This window comes from Canis aureus, chromosome 31, assembly GCF_053574225.1.
Source record: "Canis aureus isolate CA01 chromosome 31, VMU_Caureus_v.1.0, whole genome shotgun sequence".
NCBI lineage: Eukaryota > Metazoa > Chordata > Mammalia > Carnivora > Canidae > Canis > Canis aureus.
The window spans coordinates 18,037,948-18,056,962 of NC_135641.1; the positions used below are offsets into that span (position 1 = coordinate 18,037,948).

General features: G+C 38.2%; 1 protein-coding gene and 1 pseudogene across 7 annotated transcripts in view; both read right to left on the reverse strand.

Annotated features, from left to right (window-relative positions):
• Positions 1 to 19,015, reverse strand: part of PEX5L (peroxisomal biogenesis factor 5 like) — a 325,883-nt gene that overhangs the window by 266,848 nt on the left and 40,020 nt on the right. The gene's annotated exons all lie outside the window — the stretch shown is intronic.
• LOC144302764 (U2 spliceosomal RNA) lies at positions 4,443 to 4,601 on the reverse strand (annotated as a pseudogene).

Here is a 19,015-nt window from a genome sequence, read left to right on the forward strand (position 1 = left end):
GTGGCCTTAATAAACAAGAGGCAAACAGACATATTACCTATTATCATCAGAAGGATGGAACTAAGATCATTGGTTCCAAGCCAAAGCCTTCCTTCTTGGCAGATATCCTCCATTACATCAACTCATTAAGATACCTGCAGTTAATTTATTTTGAAGGATTTCATCAGATAGTTCAATGTTATGGTTATGGTTTTAACACCTTCCCTGAAAAACACCCAGGCTAAAATTATTGAGCCCTTCTATGGTGAGTCACCAACATAAACACATCGATGTCTGCAGGTGCTAAAGAGGTAAAGTAATTGAATAGAGTAGGTAAGAAATGTAGTCAGCTGAGGAGTGTAGAATATTTGGGGACAAATTTGGGGACGATCTTAGTTTTTCTTAGGCAATTTGGTGGACAGCTTTTCCAGTTGTTTCACTCAGTGAATGGGTCCAGCCTTTGGAGAAATTGTACAGCAGTGGACAATGAAAGCTATAGGGTTGGGACATTCAGTTTAACTTTCTACATCACCTGGCCTCGTATTCATTTTGAAGGAAGCAGCTACCTTTTTCAGAAATACTATATCAGCTTTTTCAGAAATTCTGCATCAGCTGAGATTGGCTTGCAATCTTTCAGCGTCTCTTGCTCAGTAATTTCACATAGAACTAGTATTGTAGTGTATGTGTTCAGGCTACCATATAAGATTGTATAATTTTACTGTACAATTTAGTTCAGGAAAGTACTTTCCCCACAGGTTCTGGTCCAGCCAATGAGATATGCTCTACCATCACCTTCTTCAAGAATCAATACTGTACAGGATTAATAATCTCCATTTTTAAATAATCTTTCCAGTAATTTACTGAATTGATAGAGAAAGATAAAACTGAATTTACTCTGGTTCACAGGTACTACTTCATGGTACAGATTAGGGCTACATCAGAATTTAAATAGCCCCATAAAATATTCCAGACAACCACCACCATCACCACCACCATCACCACAACACTATCTCTGTGGATTCAAGTAAAATGAAATAAATCAGTTTTTCTGAACTCCAAAGCAGCTTTTCCTTCCATGTTCCCTATCCCAATGAATAGAACTACGATTCATCTAATTTTTCAGGCCCCAAACACAAGCATGTCTTTGATTCCTATTTCTTCCCAACGATTTACCATGCCCTGTCAATTTTATCTCAATTGACTCCCATTCATCTAGTGCCTTTACTATAATTAAGGATACCATCATTTTAAGAAGGCCCCCAGTTGATCTCCTTCAGTCCGTCCTTGCCTCTTGTAATTTGCTCCCTTCAAGGCAAAGTGACCTTTCCAAGATGTAAATCTAATCATCTCACTTCACTACTTAAATATTTTCAGGTGCCTTCAGGTAAAGACTCTGGCTTAACATGGAGCTAATAAGGCTGATAAGGTTATGTAGGCTTATAAGGCCTATAAGGCTGATACCTGCCTGTCTTCCAATCTCATTTCTTACCACTTTCCTTTTGGACCATTTTGACCTATATTCAGTTTTGAGAATAATGTCTTTCTCTTTCCCTAATCTTTGGCTCTTTGAAAAAATTCTTCCTTCTGGAATCCTCTTCCATCTGCTCTTCACCTGGCTAATTTATGAGAACATTCCAAGTTTCACTGGGATATTATTACCTTGTGTAGGATGACTTCTCTGGTCCCTAATCCTAGTTAAGATGCCCCCTCTGGAGTAGTAGTAACCCCACTTATTAGTAGTACTTATTATGTCAAATTGTAATTGCATATATCAAACTCCAGTGCATTCGATGACACATTCTTAAAGCTGAAATTATCTTTATTTGTCTAGCACTTAGCAAAATGACAAATAATATGCCTAAATATTCACTAAATACTAAACAGTCACAGACTGACTGAATGACTGACTGACTGAATGAATGAATGAACGAATACACTGGAATAGATCTTGGCCAGGTATATTTACTAGGAGTGCAGCCTATATAAAACTAGATTATGCAAAACTGGGGCTATCATGGGCTAATATTAATATAAATCACCTTTAATATATTAAGATTAGAATATCTTCAACAGTTAGGATTGCTAAATATGTATTTGAACTAATAGCAAAGAAATATTAATGGCAAAGTTCCTTTTACTAAACAGATGCCATTCATATTGTTATGAACAGTTACTGAGTGCCAGCAATGTGTGAACCTCTAGACGGAATGTTGTGTTAGACAAAGTTTCTGCTTGGGAAATGATTTTAACAGACGATGTGCAAACATAGTATAAGCCTGAATTATGCTCAGCAGAAGGAGGAGCAATAAGACTTTCTAGTTTTCATGGAAGCTTTGCCCTAACTGGATGTTAAATTTAAAATTTTAAAGAAAAATGTTTAGGAATATGTTTTGCTTGAGATTATGGTGGTCACTAGCCTGAGCCCAAGAGTCAGATAGATTTAAGTCTAATATTGACTCTTTACCAGTGAGAAGAGAACTTTAATGATGCTGAAACTTAATAATCAAGGATGTCATGAGATGATAATAATAATATCTTCCTCAGTGATGGTTAACTTTATATGTCACTTGACTAGACTAAGGAATGTTCAGATAACTGTTCATTATTTCTGAGTATACCTGTGAAAGTATTTCTGGATAAGATTAACAATTGAATGAGTAAAGCAGATTATCCTCTCTGATACAAGTGGGCATCATCCAATCCACTGAAGGCCTGAATAGAACAAGAAGGGGGAGAAAAGCCTAATTCATTCTATTATTGATTTGGGATATCCATATTCTCCTGCCCTTAGACATTGGAACTCCTGGTTCTTGGGCCTGTGAATTCTGGGACTTACACTAGCAGCCACTCTCCCTCCCCAGTTCCCAGGCCTTTTGCCTCATACTGAATTATGCCACCAGCTTTCCTGTTTTTCTAGCTTGTAGATGGTATATTATGGGACTTCTTGGCCTCCATAATCACAAGAACAAATTCTCATACTAAATCTCCTCTTGTGATATCTATATATATTCTATTGGTTGTTTTTCTTTGGAAAACCTTGAAAAATAGTCTCATAGAGTTATTATAGTAAAGATTAAATAACATAAAACATATAAAATTCCTGGCATAATAACCAGGACATAGAAAATGCTCAGTAAATATTAGATACTAAAATCCTTTAGTCTAACCTCATCAATTTCCAGATGATGAAACCAAGGCATCAAAGATGTTAAATGAAACTACCTATGGTCTCATAGCTAGTTAGTAAAATGTAGAGAACTAGAAGGAAAATCTTTCAAATTCCTCATTCTCTCTCCTGATTGTTTGAATACAGTATGTGGATGCAAACTGAGGAGGCATCATAACACATGGTATCCATGGTGACAAGGTTCTCATGAAACATAAGCATTGTTTAATTTCTAGCCACTTTTCCCATCCTCTCCATTAGTTATGAGCAAGAATAAGGAGAAAGGAACATGGACAATTATGTACAAAATGAAAATTCCATGATCTGAAGAAAAAAGTGATGAGATTAGAAAGATTGTTAGCTGCATAGACTTGTTATTTTGTGCTATAAGTGTAGTATCAAGGCAGTAAGTATGTATTTGACTAAGTGCAGTGCCAAGGTGATACGTATTTATTTGAGCAGGAATGAATTTACTGTAGGCAAAGTATATGGCAAAATTGAAAGGGGGCAATTTTAAGGATCAAAAGAAATGTTCTTTGTCCATTAATTTTTTTTATCAGCTAATGGAATTGCATGAAAGTTCAAATATTTGGGTTTTTAAATTTTTCTAAGGCTTTTCTACTTTTTGTGAACATCAAGAATGATATTTCACATTGTTAACCATGAAGAGACTTCCAGGTATTAGTGATATGTAATATATTTTAGCAGCACGTTTTTTATAGAAACAGGAGTAGTATTCCTTTGAAGGAATTCAGGTTGTAATGCAGATGACATGAATAAAGCAAAGATCATTAATTACTAATGGAATAGTTCATTATTAGGCTAGGCCACATAGATTTTTTTTATCTTAGTCAATGTAGCTATAGTGTAGCAATTTTTTAAATTATCATTTCAAAGAACCTACTCTGAAAAGAAAAACAAAGAACCTCCTTGGCTCCATTGACTTCATTGTTTTTCTATTCAGGCTTTACTTTAAAGGATAAGTTTTGGGGGGCACCTGGGTGGCTCAGTCAGTTAAGCATCGAACTCTTGATTTTGGCTCAGGTCATGATCTCAGGGTCATGAGATGGAGCCCTGTGCCAGGCTCCACACTGGGACATGAAGCCTACCTAAAATTCTCTCTACCCCTCGCCCTCTGCCCCTCCCCACCATGTGTGTGCTCTAGCTCTCTCTTTCAAAAAAAAAAAAAAAAAAGGATAAGTTTTGAAAATGCAAATATCCCAATATGTTAATGGGGATTTGAATCTAACACATTTTTTCTAGTAAAAGGGACACATGATAGGTAGAGAATTTGTGTAAGAGGTTGCCAGGAGGATAAAGATATGTAAAGAATACTTTTTTTTTGAAAAGTTCCTGTTTCTGCCAAGATTCATTCATTCATTTATTTTTTCAAACTTCACTGCACTGATAAGAACAGATACCACACTTAGTCTCAGCCAAAAGGCTAAGATGCAATAGACTTTCATATCAGCCATGACTAAGATAATTCATTTTGGACTTACCCTCTTGACATAAACAACTATAAACTGGGCAAAATTAATGAGGTAACTGTTTTCAGGAACAGATAAACAAGCAATACAGAACAGTGATTCTTGAGAGAAGAGAAACACATGTGATGAGCTCTATGTTAATTCCAACTTTTTGCCCTAAGGCATTTTTATGAATGAACCCAAATAGAAACTAGAGGTCTTCCTCTTATGAGACAGTGATCATAGATTAGGGCTGCATAAATAGCTGGAAGTTGTGTGGCAGAGAGGTGGGTTTAGGGTGTATATGTGGGTTTTGCTCATGTGTTTGAATTAGGGCTGCTCTTGACTCCTCAAGGTAAAACTCAAGGGAGCAGTACACTACAATTTGTGCAAAGGGTTGAGATGCAAACTGATGTAAGAGAGGCCACAGAGTGCTGGAAGATGGAGGTCAAACCATCCAAATTGGAGAGAAATTACTGCCTACCTAAAAAATATAGTGGAAATCCATTAGAGCACACTTTAGGAGAAAAACACACTTTGGAGTAAGTAAGTGCCATGCACTTGGATTGGAAATAAAACCCAAATAGACTCATCCTAACAAAGCATAAATCAATAGAAATTATCAAAACCAAAGCAGATTAAAAAATAAAAAGATTGTAAAAAATGTACAGAGACCCAGTAACTCACGGGACAATATCAAGTGATCTAACATATTGTTATAGGAGACTCAATGGGAGAAGAGATGGAGAATGAGCAAAATATATTTTAAGAAATAATGGCCCCTAATTTCCTAAATTTGTCAAAAAATTCAACCTATGGATCCAGGAAGTTCAGTGAATCTAAGTAAGATAAATACAAAGAAAGCCATACTAGGTAATAATTGTCAAACTGCTGTAAATCAAAGATAAAAAATTCTGCAGCTAAAAGTAAAAGAACACAAGCATGTATGGGAACAATGATGAGAATGGTGACTCGTTTCTTACCAGAAACAATGGAGGCCAAAAACAAGAGCATGATATCTTCAAAGTAACTAAACAACTACAACAGAATGCTAACCAGAAAACTATCTACCATAAAAAGTGAAAGAATATTTGGCTAGAAGTTTTGTGCTACAAAAAAATGTTAACAGTTTTTTTTTTTCAGATTGAAAAAAATAACATAATATTGGAACTGGAATTTACAGAAAAGAATGAAATACACTGGTGCCCATGTCTCACATTTAAGTCTTTGATCTGTTTTGAATTTATTTTTGTGTATGGTGTAAAAGAGTGGTCCAGTTTCATTCTTTTGCATGTAGCTATCCAAGTTTCCCAACCCCATTTGTTGAAGAGACTGTCGTTTTGCCATTGGATATGGTATATGTACAATAGAATATTACTTAGCCATAAAAAAGGATGAAATTTTGCCATTTACACTGACATGGATGGAGCTAGAGAGTATTAGACTAAGTAAATAGGTCAGTCAGAGAAAGATGAATATTGTATTCACTTGCATGTGGAATTTGAGAAACAAAACAAATGAAAATAGAGAAAAAAAAGAGACAGAGAGGCAAACCAAGAAACTGAGTTTTAATTATAGAGGACAAACTGATGGTTACCAGAAGAGAAGTAAGTAGGGGCATGGGTTAAATAGGTGGTGAGGATTAAGGAGGGCACTTGTTGGATGAACACCAGGTGTTGTGTGGAAGTGTTGAATCATTAAACTGTACACCAGAAACTAATATTACACTGTATGTTAACTAACTGGAATTTAAATAAAAATTTTAAAAAAGTAAATGTCATGGAGATCGGAAAGGAAGAAGTAAATGTATCTTTAGTTGCCAATGACATCACTGCATTTGTAGGAAATCCTAAGAAATCTATAAAACAACTACTAGAACAATACTTTTGGGGAAGATTTCAGAATTCAATCTTGTTAAATGTAAAAAAAATCTTGAAAAGGAAGAATTGAGTTGAAGCACTTTACGCTACCTGATTTTAAAATAATAAAAACTGCAGTACTAGGATAATTAGGACAAGTAGGTCATATGAATAGCAAATAGTCCAGGAAAAAAAAACACGTGTATACAATAATTGAATTTTGAAAAAGGTGCCAGGAATAATTATATTAATCAGTGGTTCTCGAGGGGGGAGGAGCAAGATGGCGGAGGAGTAGGGTCTCCAAATCACCTGTCTCCACCAAACTACCTAGAAAACCTTCAAATTATCCTGAAAGTCTATGAATTCGGCCTGAGATTTAAAGAGAGACCAGCTGGAATGCTACAGTGAGAAGAGTTCGCGCATCTATCAAGGTAGGAAGACGGGGAAAAAGAAATAAAGGAACAAAGGCCTCCAAGGGGGAGGGGCCCCGCGAGGAGCCGGGCTGAGGCCGGGGCGAGTGTCCCCAGGACAGGAGAGCCCCGTCCCGGAGGAGCAGGAGCTGCACCGACCTTCCCGGGCGGAAAGGGGCTCGTGGGGAGTTGGAGCAGGACCAGGAGGGCGAGGAGGCCCTCGGGCTCCCGGGGACAGTAACAGAGCAACTGCGCGCCCAGGAGAGTGCGCCGAGCTCCCTAAGGGCTGCAGCGCGCACGGCGGGACCCGGCGGGACCCGGAGCAGCTGAAGGGGCTCGGGCGGCGGCTCCGCGGAGGGGGCTGCGGGGCCCCGGGAGCAGCTCGGAGGGGCTCGGGCAGAAGAAGAGGCTCCGTGCGGAGGGGGCTGCGCGGTTCCAGGAGCAGCTCGGAGGGGCTCGGGCGGCAGCTCCGCGGAGGGGGTTGCGCGGCCCGGGAGCGCGAATCCACCAGCGCAGGCCCCGGAGCACAGGGCGCCGGGACACAGCCCAGGATCCCGCCTCCCCCGGGACAGGCAGAGGCCGGGAGGGCCCAGGACAGCAAGGACGCTCCTGCCCCAGCTGAGCACATCAGCGGCCCCGCCCCGGAGCCTCCAGGCCCTGCAGACGGAGTTCCTGCCGGAGCTGACTCCAGGTTTCCAGAGCTGCCCCGCCACTGGGGCTGTTCCTCCTGCGGCCTCACGGGGTAAACAACCCCCACCGAGCCCTGCACCAGGCAGGGGCACAGCAGCTCCCCCAACTGCTAACACCTGAAAATCAGCACAACAGGCCCCTCCCCCAGAACACCAGCTAGACTGACAACTTCCAGGAGAAGCCAAGGGACTTAAAGAACACAGAATCAGAAGATACTCCCCGGTGGTTCTTTTTTTGTTTGTTTTTGTTTTTGTTTTTGTTTTGTTTTGCTTTTTGATTTGTTTCCTTCCCCCACCCCCTTTTTTTCTCCTTTCTTTTTCTTTCTCTTTTTCTTCTTTTTTTTTCTTTTTTTTTTCTTTTTTTTTTCTTTTTCTTCCCTTTTTTTTTCTCTTTCTCTTTTCTTTCCTTCTTTCTCTCCTCTCTTTTTCTCTTTTTCCCAATACAACTTGCTTTTGGCCACTCTGCACTGAGCAAAATGACTAGAAGGAAAACCTCACCTCAAAAGAAAGAATCAGAAACAGTCCTCTCTCCCACAGAGTTACAAAATCTGGATTACAATTCAATGTCAGAAAGCCAATTCAGAAGCACTATTATACAGCTACTGGTGGCTCTAGAAAAAAGTATAAAGGACTCAAGAGACTTCATGACTGCAGAATTTAGAGCTAATCAGGCAGAAATTAAAAACCAATTGAATGAGATGCAATCCAAACTAGAAGTCCTAACGACGAGGGTTAACGAGGTGGAAGAACGAGTGAGTGACCTAGAAGACAAGTTGACAGCAAAGAGGGAAACTGAGGAAAAAAGAGACAAACAATTAAAAGACCATGAAGATAGATTAAGGGAAATAAACGACAGCCTGAGGAAGAAAAACCTACGTTTAATTGGGGTTCCCGAGGGCGCCGAAAGGGACAGAGGGCCAGAATATGTATTTGAACAAATTCTAGCTGAAAACTTTCCTAATCTGGGAAGGGAAACAGGCATTCAGATCCAGGAAATAGAGAGATCCCCCCCTAAAATCAATAAAAACCGTTCAACACCTCGACATTTAATTGTGAAGCTTGCAAATTCCAAAGATAAGGAGAAGATCCTTAAAGCAGCAAGAGACAAGAAATCCCTGACTTTTATGGGGAGGAGTATTAGGGTAACAGCAGACCTCTCCACAGAGACCTGGCAGGCCAGAAAGGGCTGGCAGGATATATTCAGGGTCCTAAATGAAAAGAACATGCAACCAAGAATACTTTATCCAGCAAGGCTCTCATTCAAAATGGAAGGAGAGATAAAGAGCTTCCAAGACAGGCAGCAACTAAAAGAATATGTGACCTCCAAACCAGCTCTGCAAGAAATTTTAAGGGGGCCTCTTAAAAGTCCCCTTTAAGAAGAAGTTCAGTGGAACAGTCCACAAAAACAAAGACTGAATAGATATCATGATGACACTAAACTCATATCTCTCAATAGTAACTCTGAATGTGAACGGGCTTAATGACCCCATCAAAAGGCGCAGGGTTTCAGACTGGATAAAAAAGCAGGACCCATCTATTTGCTGTCTACAAGAGACTCATTTTAGACAGAAGGACACCTACAGCCTGAAAATAAAAGGTTGGAGAACCATTTACCATTCGAATGGTCCTCAAAAGAAAGCAGGGGTAGCCATCCTTATATCAGATAAACTAAAATTTACCCCAAAGACTGTAGTGAGAGATGAAGAGGGACACTATATCATACTTAAAGGATCTATTCAACAAGAGGACTTAACAATCCTCAATATATATGCTCCGAATGTGGGAGCTGCCAAATATATAAATCAATTATTAACCAAAGTGAAGAAATACTTAGATAATAATACACTTATACTTGGTGACTTCAATCTAGCTCTTTCTATACTCGATAGGTCTTCTAAGCACAACATCTCCAAAGAAACGAGAGCTTTAAATGATACACTGGACCAGATGGATTTCACAGATATCTACAGAACTTTACATCCAAACTCAACTGAATACACATTCTTCTCAAGCGCACATGGAACTTTCTCCAGAATAGACCACATATTGGGTCACAAATCGGGTCTGAACCGATACCAAAAGATTGGGATTGTCCCCTGCATATTCTCGGACCATAATGCCTTGAAATTAGAACTAAATCACAACAAGAAGTTTGGAAGGACCTCAAACACATGGAGGTTAAGGACCATCCTGCTAAAAGATAAAAGGGTCAACCAGGAAATTAAGGAAGAATTAAAAAGATTCATGGAAACTAATGAGAATGAAGATACAACCGTTCAAAATCTTTGGGATGCAGCAAAAGCAGTCCTAAGGGGGAAATACATCGCAATACAAGCATCCATTCAAAAACTGGAAAGAACTCAAATACAGAAGCTAACCTTACACATAAAGGAGCTAGAGAAAAAACAGCAAATAGATCCTACACCCAAGAGAAGAAGGGAGCTAATAAAGATTCGAGCAGAACTCAACGAAATCGAGACCAGAAGAACTGTGGAACAGATCAACAGAACCAGGAGTTGGTTCTTTGAAAGAATTAATAAGATAGATAAACCATTAGCCAGCCTTATTAAAAAGAAGAGAGAGAAGACTCAAATTAATAAAATCATGAATGAGAAAGGAGAGATCACTACCAACACCAAGGAAATACAAACGATTTTAAAAACATATTATGAACAGCTATACGCCAATAAATTAGGCAATCTAGAAGAAATGGACGCATTCCTGGAAAGCCACAAACTACCAAAACTGGAACAGGAAGAAATAGAAAACCTGAACAGGCCAATAACCAGGGAGGAAATTGAAGCAGTCATCAAAAACCTCCCAAGACACAAGAGTCCAGGGCCAGATGGCTTCCCAGGAGAATTTTATCAAACGTTTAAAGAAGAAATCATACCTATTCTCCTAAAGCTGTTTGGAAAGATAGAAAGAGATGGAGTACTTCCAAATTCGTTCTATGAAGCCAGCATCACCTTAATTCCAAAGCCAGACAAAGACCCCGCCAAAAAGGAGAATTACAGACCAATATCCCTGATGAACATGGATGCAAAAATTCTCAACAAGATACTGGCCAATAGGATCCAACAGTACATTAAGAAAATTATTCACCATGACCAAGTAGGATTTATCCCTGGGACACAAGGCTGGTTCAACACCCGTAAAACAATCAATGTGATTCATCATATCAGCAAGAGAAAAACCAAGAACCATATGATCCTCTCATTGGATGCAGAGAAAGCATTTGACAAAATACAGCATCCATTCCTGATCAAAACTCTTCAGAGTGTAGGGATAGAGGGAACATTCCTCGACATCTTAAAAGCCATCTATGAAAAGCCCACAGCAAATATCATTCTCAATGGGGAAGCACTGGGAGCCTTTCCCCTAAGATCAGGAACAAGACAGGGATGTCCACTCTCACCACTGCTATTCAACATAGTACTGGAAGTCCTAGCCTCAGCAATCAGACAACAAAAAGACATTAAAGGCATTCAAATTGGCAAAGAAGAAGTCAAACTCTCCCTCTTCGCCGATGACATGATACTCTACATAGAAAACCCAAAAGTCTCCACCCCAAGATTGCTAGAACTCATACAGCAATTCGGTAGCGTGGCAGGATACAAAATCAATGCCCAGAAGTCAGTGGCATTTCTATACACTAACAATGAGACTGAAGAAAGAGAAATTAAGGAGTCAATCCCATTTACAATTGCACCCAAAAGCATAAGATACCTAGGAATAAACCTAACCAAAGATGTAAAGGATCTATACCCTCAAAACTATAGAACACTTCTGAAAGAAATTGAGGAAGACACAAAGAGATGGAAAAATATTCCATGCTCATGGATTGGCAGAATTAATATTGTGAAAATGTCAATGTTACCCAGGGCAATATACACGTTTAATGCAATCCCTATCAAAATACCATGGACTTTCTTCAGAGAGTTAGAACAAATTATTTTAAGATTTGTGTGGAATCAGAAAAGACCCCGAATAGCCAGGGGAATTTTAAAAAAGAAAACCATATCTGGGGGCATCACAATGCCAGATTTCAGGTTGTACTACAAAGCTGTGGTCATCAAGACAGTGTGGTACTGGCACAAAAACAGACACATAGATCAGTGGAACAGAATAGAGAATCCAGAAGTGGACCCTGAACTTTATGGGCAACTAATATTCGATAAAGGAGGAAAGACTATCCATTGGAAGAAAGACAGTCTCTTCAATAAATGGTGCTGGGAAAATTGGACATCCACATGCAGAAGAATGAAACTAGACCACTCTCTTTCACCATACACAAAGATAAACTCAAAATGGATGAAAGATCTAAATGTGAGACAAGATTCCATCAAAATCCTAGAGAAGAACACAGGCAACACCCTTTTTGAACTCGGCCATAGTAACTTCTTGCAAGATACATCCACGAAGGCAAAAGAAACAAAAGCAAAAATGAACTATTGGGACTTCATCAAGATAAGAAGCTTTTGCACAGCAAAGGATACAGTCAACAAAACTCAAAGACAACCTACAGAATGGGAGAAGATATTTGCAAATGACATATCAGATAAAGGGCTAGTTTCCAAGATCTATAAAGAACTTATTAAACTCAACACCAAAGAAACAAACAATCCAATCATGAAATGGGCAAAAGACATGAACAGAAATCTCACAGAAGAAGACATAGACATGGCCAACATGCACATGAGAAAATGCTCTGCATCACTTGCCATCAGGGAAATACAAATCAAAACCACAATGAGATACCACCTCACACCAGTGAGAATGGGAAAAATTAACAAGGCAGGAAACAACAAATGTTGGAGAGGATGTGGAGAAAAGGGAACCCTCTTGCACTGTTGGTGGGAATGTGAACTGGTGCAGCCACTGTGGAAAACTGTGTGGAGGTTCCTCAAACAGTTAAAAATATACCTGCCCTACGACCCAGCAATTGCACTGTTGGGGATTTACCCCAAAGATACAAATGCAATGAAACGCCGGGACACCTGCACCCCGATGTTTCTAGCAGCAATGGCCACGATAGCCAAACTGTGGAAGGAGCCTCGGTGTCCAACGAAAGATGAATGGATCAAGAAGATGTGGTTTATGTATACAATGGAATATTACTCAGCTATTAGAAATGACAAATACCCACCATTTGCTTCAACGTGGATGGAACTGGAGGGTATTATGCTGAGTGAAGTAAGTCAGTCGGAGAAGGACAAACATTATATGTTCTCATTCATTTGGGGAATATAAATAATAGTGAAAGGGAAAATAAGGGAAGGGAGAAGAAATGTGTGGGAAATATCAGAAAGGGAGACAGAACGTAAAGACTGCTAACTCTGGGAAACGAACTAGGGGTGGTAGAAGGGGAGGAGGGCGGGGGGTGGGAGTGAATGGGTGACGGGCACTGGGTGTTATTCTGTATGTTAGTAAATTGAACACCAATAAAAAAAATAATAAAAAAAAAAAAAAAAACAAAAAACAAAAAAAAAAAAAAAAAAAAAAAATCAGTGGTTCTCAACCTGAGGCCATGCCCCACCAACTCCTGGTGGATGGAGGGGGGTAGGAGACATTTGGTAATATCTGGAAACATTTTTGATTGCCACAATTGAGTAGGGTATTTAATTGGTAGAGGCCAGGAATGCTGCTAGATATCATACAATGAATAGAACAGCTTCCCCCAAAAAGGTATTTTCTGATCCAAAATGTAAGACATCCTGGAATAAAGTATGGAAAGAAAAATAAGCCTCCATTCTTATCTCAAACTATGTATAAAAATAATCTGAGATGACTCATAGATCTGTGACAGCTAAAGTATAAAGCTTATGGAATAAAACATGAAAGAATATTTCCGTATTACAACAGACAGATTTTTGGGATGCCTGGGTGGCTCAGCAGTTTAGCGCCTGCCTTTGGCCCAGGGCGTGATCCTGGAGTCCCAGATTGTGTCCCACATCAGGCTTCCTGTGTGGAGCCTGCTTCTCCCTTTGCCTGTGTCTCTGCCTCACTCTCTCTCTCTGTGTCTCTCATGAATAAATGAGTAAAATCTTAAAAAAAAAAAAAAAAAAAAGCAAAAACAACAGGCAGATTTCTTAGGCAGGGCAAAAGAAAATTGATCAATTAGTCTTCATCAAAATTTAAAAGTTCTGTTCATCAAGAGATATTAGTAAGAAGATGAAGTAAGGCACAGGTTGCAAGAAAATATTTGCAATACATGTGTACAACAAAGAACAAATCTCCATAATATTAAAAAAATCAATAAAGATGGCAACCCTTTAAAAATAATGGACAACTATGTAAAAGACACTTCACAAAAGAACATATTGAATGGACAATAAGAATGTAAATGTAACTGTCATTGGTGAAATGCAAATTAAGACCACAATGAGATACCACTACATAACCACCAAAATAACTAAAATTAAAATGCTTAGTAGCATCATTGCAAACTTGTCATATTCTATGACAAATAGAACACTTGACATTACTGGTAGAAGTATAAAATGGCACAATCACTTTGGAAGATGATTGGTAGTTCTTTTTAATAAACATCTACCTAATAACTTCATTCACATGTTTTTTACCTAACACCAAAAGATATGTACAAGAATGTTTATAGCTTTATTCATTAGTGCAAAAAACTGAAGATCACCAAAATGTCCATCAAAAGAAATTTGTAATTATTCGTACAAGAGAATAAAACTCTTTAACAAATAAAGAATGGACTTCTGATGCACACAAAAATATGGATACATTTCAAAAACATATTGAGTGAATGTAGAGAAGTGCATACAGTGTAATTCCAATTATATAAAGTTTAAGAGAGTTAAAACTGATCTATGGGGATAGAAATAAAAACAGTGGTTTTCAATGTGGAATGGGTAATGACCGGAAGTAAGCACTAAGAACTAAGGTAATGGAAATATTCTAGATCTTAGTAGGCTATTGGTTACATGGTGATTACATTTATCAAAACTCATTGAACTGTACGTTTATGATCTGCACATTCTACTTGGGTATATTATACCTCTATAAAGAAAAAACAAGTTCAGGGAAAACATTATTGATATACTACTATGTTCCATGGACTCTTGTAGATAATAGTGATACAGCATGAACGAAACAGGTAAAATTCTGACTTAATCAAGCATATGTTTATATTGACAGCATGACAGGAGAGCTAAAATCAAAGTGCAAATATCGTCTATGCTAGTGAAAAGGGTAGTGGATAAAATCAAGTCAAGCAGAATATGGGGATAGAAAGTGACAAAGGGGATCAGGAAGTATTACTTTGGTTTAGGGAGCCAGGGATTATGGTAAAGTTTTATAATATCCAATGTTGGTGTAGTTATCATAAAATGGTATATCTATATTTCAAGTAAATCAGAATCATTTTGAAAATCAGCACAGCAATATGGAGCAAGAATCACATCATCAAATTTGTTCATACTTTAACGCAACAATTCAATTTCTTGGAATTTAAGGAAAAAGTTTAAAAAGAATACAAAGCTTCATGAATGAAATATGTGTATTGCAATGTACTTATCTTAAAAATGAAAAATAACTTCATATTTAGCATTAGTAACTGGTTAAGTGAAGTAGTGAATATTTAATCAATAAATATTATGCAGGCATTATAATTATGATTATAAAGGTTATGTAGCAACATGGAAATCTTTGTGATACATTGCGTTTAAAACAGGAATGTGAAATTCTATGTAAATTTTTATTAGACTATAATAATATGCCTTGACAAAGACTGAAGAGAAATAAGAATAAAGCACAAGTTTCCGTTTGAATTAAGGGTTTTCCTTGTGAGGTTAAGATTATGGACAGATATTTTCTTTATTTTTATTTAGTGTTATGTTTGTGTTGCTGGTTTAATAAATATATGTATATCATAAATATATATGCTTTGAGAAGAAACAAAAAATTCTAAAGGCATGGTGATTTTGCAAACCATCATAAAATAGGTACTCAAAGAGGAATGTAAAGTATGAAGAGAATTGAAAGCCAATAATGTGATTATTTAGTCTCAGTTTTTAATGCCCTTTATATTTTTCTAAGTCTTTTTCTTGATTGTATTATCTCTATCAGTTAGTGACAAGTTATTAAAATTATTTTTTTCAACCAAAATTCTCTTTCTCCTTTGCTCTTGATAATTTTAAACGTATAAGTCTTGTTTTAGATATACATTATGGTGGAGATAAAGTGTTCCCTCCACTGGTGAGACCATCAACTACACATCCTTGATTTGTATTAATAGGCATCTAATCTAGGTTGGCCAATTATTGGGGTATCTGTTGAAGCTGCCCTACATACAGACTGTGTGTGCTCTAAGTAGGGCCAGACTTTTTACAGAGTCCCCATGCAGATGCTGGGAGAGAGAGGACCTCTTTCCTTTTGTTCACATGCAAGCACAACATGAGCCTGGAGTTAGGTAGGAACAGCCATCTCTGCCTTCACTTAGAGGGAGCCTGTGGTGAATAAAGTTAACATAGAGGAAAGTATAGCTGAGATAATGAAAGAGATGTTTCATGACATCTTGCATCTAACTTGCTTCTAGACTTTTTTGTTATGTAAGCTATTAAGTAGTGCCTACCATCATTTTTTTGTTTATCCATAAGGTAGTTGGAGGGGTTTCTGCCATTTGCAACCAAAGGAGACCTAATATAATAGGACTAGCTGTTTTAAGAAGCTTCCCAACCAGAATTCTGGAAGGAGCCTGCAGGAAGTATGCAATGACTTACAAAGCAGTTTGACTGACTTTTTGGAAGAATGAAATAATGAACATACACATTCTCATCTTCAAATCTATTGGGGAAAAGCAGTTGGATCCAGCAATCTCCTATAATTGCTTTCTTGGCTAAATCACTAGGGACTATAGGGATTTGCTATTTTATGAAATTAAAAGAAGGAACAACAGGGGCTATTATCTAACTTCTGAAAAAGAATGCCTGCAGGTTCTTAGGGCCCAGCAGGAAAGAGGTTATAATCAGTCTATTAGTCTTGCAGTAGTTAAAAGTTGCATGCTTTGTGCCTTTCTATGGTTAGCATCAGCTATTTTCTAGCTTCCACGCAAGGAGATTTTCCACATTCTGTGGGAAAGGAGTTTAGGATCCCAAATGTTCATCTTTTAATTTAGGTCTCTTCAGGGAAGAAAAATAGCTATTCTATAATAGTGATTCCAAAAAAATGTTGAATCTGGAACTTCTGACTTGGAAAATCTGAAAGACTAAAAGTCATGGCAAAGAGCAGAGGTTAGAAGTAGACATCCTATAGGGAAACCCTTAAGTTAGGCCATCTCATTTTTAGTTTTATTAACAAGACAGCACCATTCAATGACTCAGTGGCATATTGAGTCTGAAAGGGAATGTCAGGAAGTTAAGGATACTGTAGGGCTCCACAAGAGGGCAATCCATTAGGGTCTCCTTACTCACCATTTGCTGGGTGTCCTTCAAAGACACCCCCCCTTAATATTAACCAAAAAATTTGGAAAATAAAGAAAGAAAATATTCGTGAGTTACTAAAACTACACTTGGCAATCTTTTGTCATACTTTCTTAAAAAAGATTTTATTTATTTATTTGACAGAAAAAGAGAGAGCAAAAGCAGGGGGAGGGGCATAGCCAGAGGAAGAAGCAGACTCCCTGCTGAGCAAGGAACCTGATGTGGGACTCGGTTCCAGGACCCTGGGATCATGACTGAGCCGAAGGCACATACTTAACCAACTGGACTACCCAGGTGCCCTCTTTCAGTACTTCTACTTTTATATATGTGCTTCAGGTAGTTATAATAATCACAGTATACATACAATTTAGCATTGCACTTTTTTCAACATTATAAGTATTTGACCATGTTGTTCATAATCTTTGTAATAAGCCTTTTTAAATGATTTCATACTATTTTTATCTATAAAAGTAATTATTTTATTTTAAATGAAAAACCCTTGAGAGTTTGATTTAAGTGATGGTGCTTCTGTTCTGGTGAGTCTCATCCCTCAGTGTGCTCCAGAGTAACACAGGGGCTTGAGAAAGATGATCACATCCTCAGAAATTCAGATTTGCTTAATCAGGAGTGGGGCCATATCATCGGTACTAAAAAAAAATAATCCCCCCAGATGATTCTAATATGTATAGGATTGAGAACCACTGAATATCCCCAAAATACATTTGTCCTCAAAATTTACAGCAACAGAGTTCATGGATTCTTCGGGTTCAAAGACCCCAGATTGTCATCTATTTTATACAACACAGCTTATACAACTATTACCTAATATCTAGACATATTTTTCAGTGTTTTTCCACTATAAAAAGTGTAGCTGTGGACATGTGGATGTATATAGCATCTTTCAGAAGTAGGATTCCATGACAATTTTGCAACTCTTTCTAACATCCTGCCAAATTGCTGCATCTTAGGGATCCTCTTAAAACACTCTCTTTCCCTCTCACATATATGCATTTCAAGACTCAACCAAAGACTCAGCAGATCTCTGGAGCTCTCTCTCTCTCTCTCTTCTCTCTAGCTCTCTTATTTATAATTCTCTTTACTACAAATCTTAGCCACTCTGGCCTCTCCAAACTTCAATGTCTGCCTCCCCAGCTCAGCAGGACCAAAGGACTCTGTTTGGGTTTCCCTTTCTTTGTGAAACATGCAGCATGAAAATTGTCTCTAGACAGTAATCTGGTGCAATAGTAAATGTTTTCCTCTTCTTGGGATCATAGTCTTGTGTCCAATGCCTGAAAACCACAGTTTCATGTATTTCTTCTGATTTTCTAGTGTTTAAAGTGAATAAAGTAAACCTTTTCCTTCTCTTACTTCATCTTGGATAGAAGCAGAAACTAGTCTACTTATATTTAATGTCATTAATATATTTGGATTTATTTCTATTGACTTATTGTGTACTTTCATTACTTCTCTTTGTTGTTTTCCTGTTCTCTCCCTTCTTGATAGTATGTTTCATACTATCTAAAGCCCTATAAGAAGTCCTCAGAGACCACTTCTGGCAGTGGTATAGGGTTTATGAATACCTGTAGGTAGGTGGCCCCATAATATATATGGTTTATAAAAAGAGTACATTGCAAATAAAAAATTGAAAAACAATTGCCACAATTATCACAAAAGTAATTTGTGATGAATTATCTAGTTAATTAGCCAGTTCTCTCTCTCTCTCTCTCTCTCTCTCTCTCTCTCTCTCTGCTGCAGAGATCTGGGTACCAGCATGTAGTAGATGCTAAAAAAGTACTTTATGCCCTGGCGAGACGGCCCCGTGGTTGATGTGGTTGGCCCGGGGCTGAGGAGGCCACCAAGATGCCGCAGTTCAAGTCCTGGAAGATCGCGATCCTGGGCTACCGGTCTGTGGGGAAATGCTCATTGACGATTCAGTTTGTTGAAGGCCAATTTGTTGACTCCTACGACCCAACCATAGAAAACATAGCCCTTTT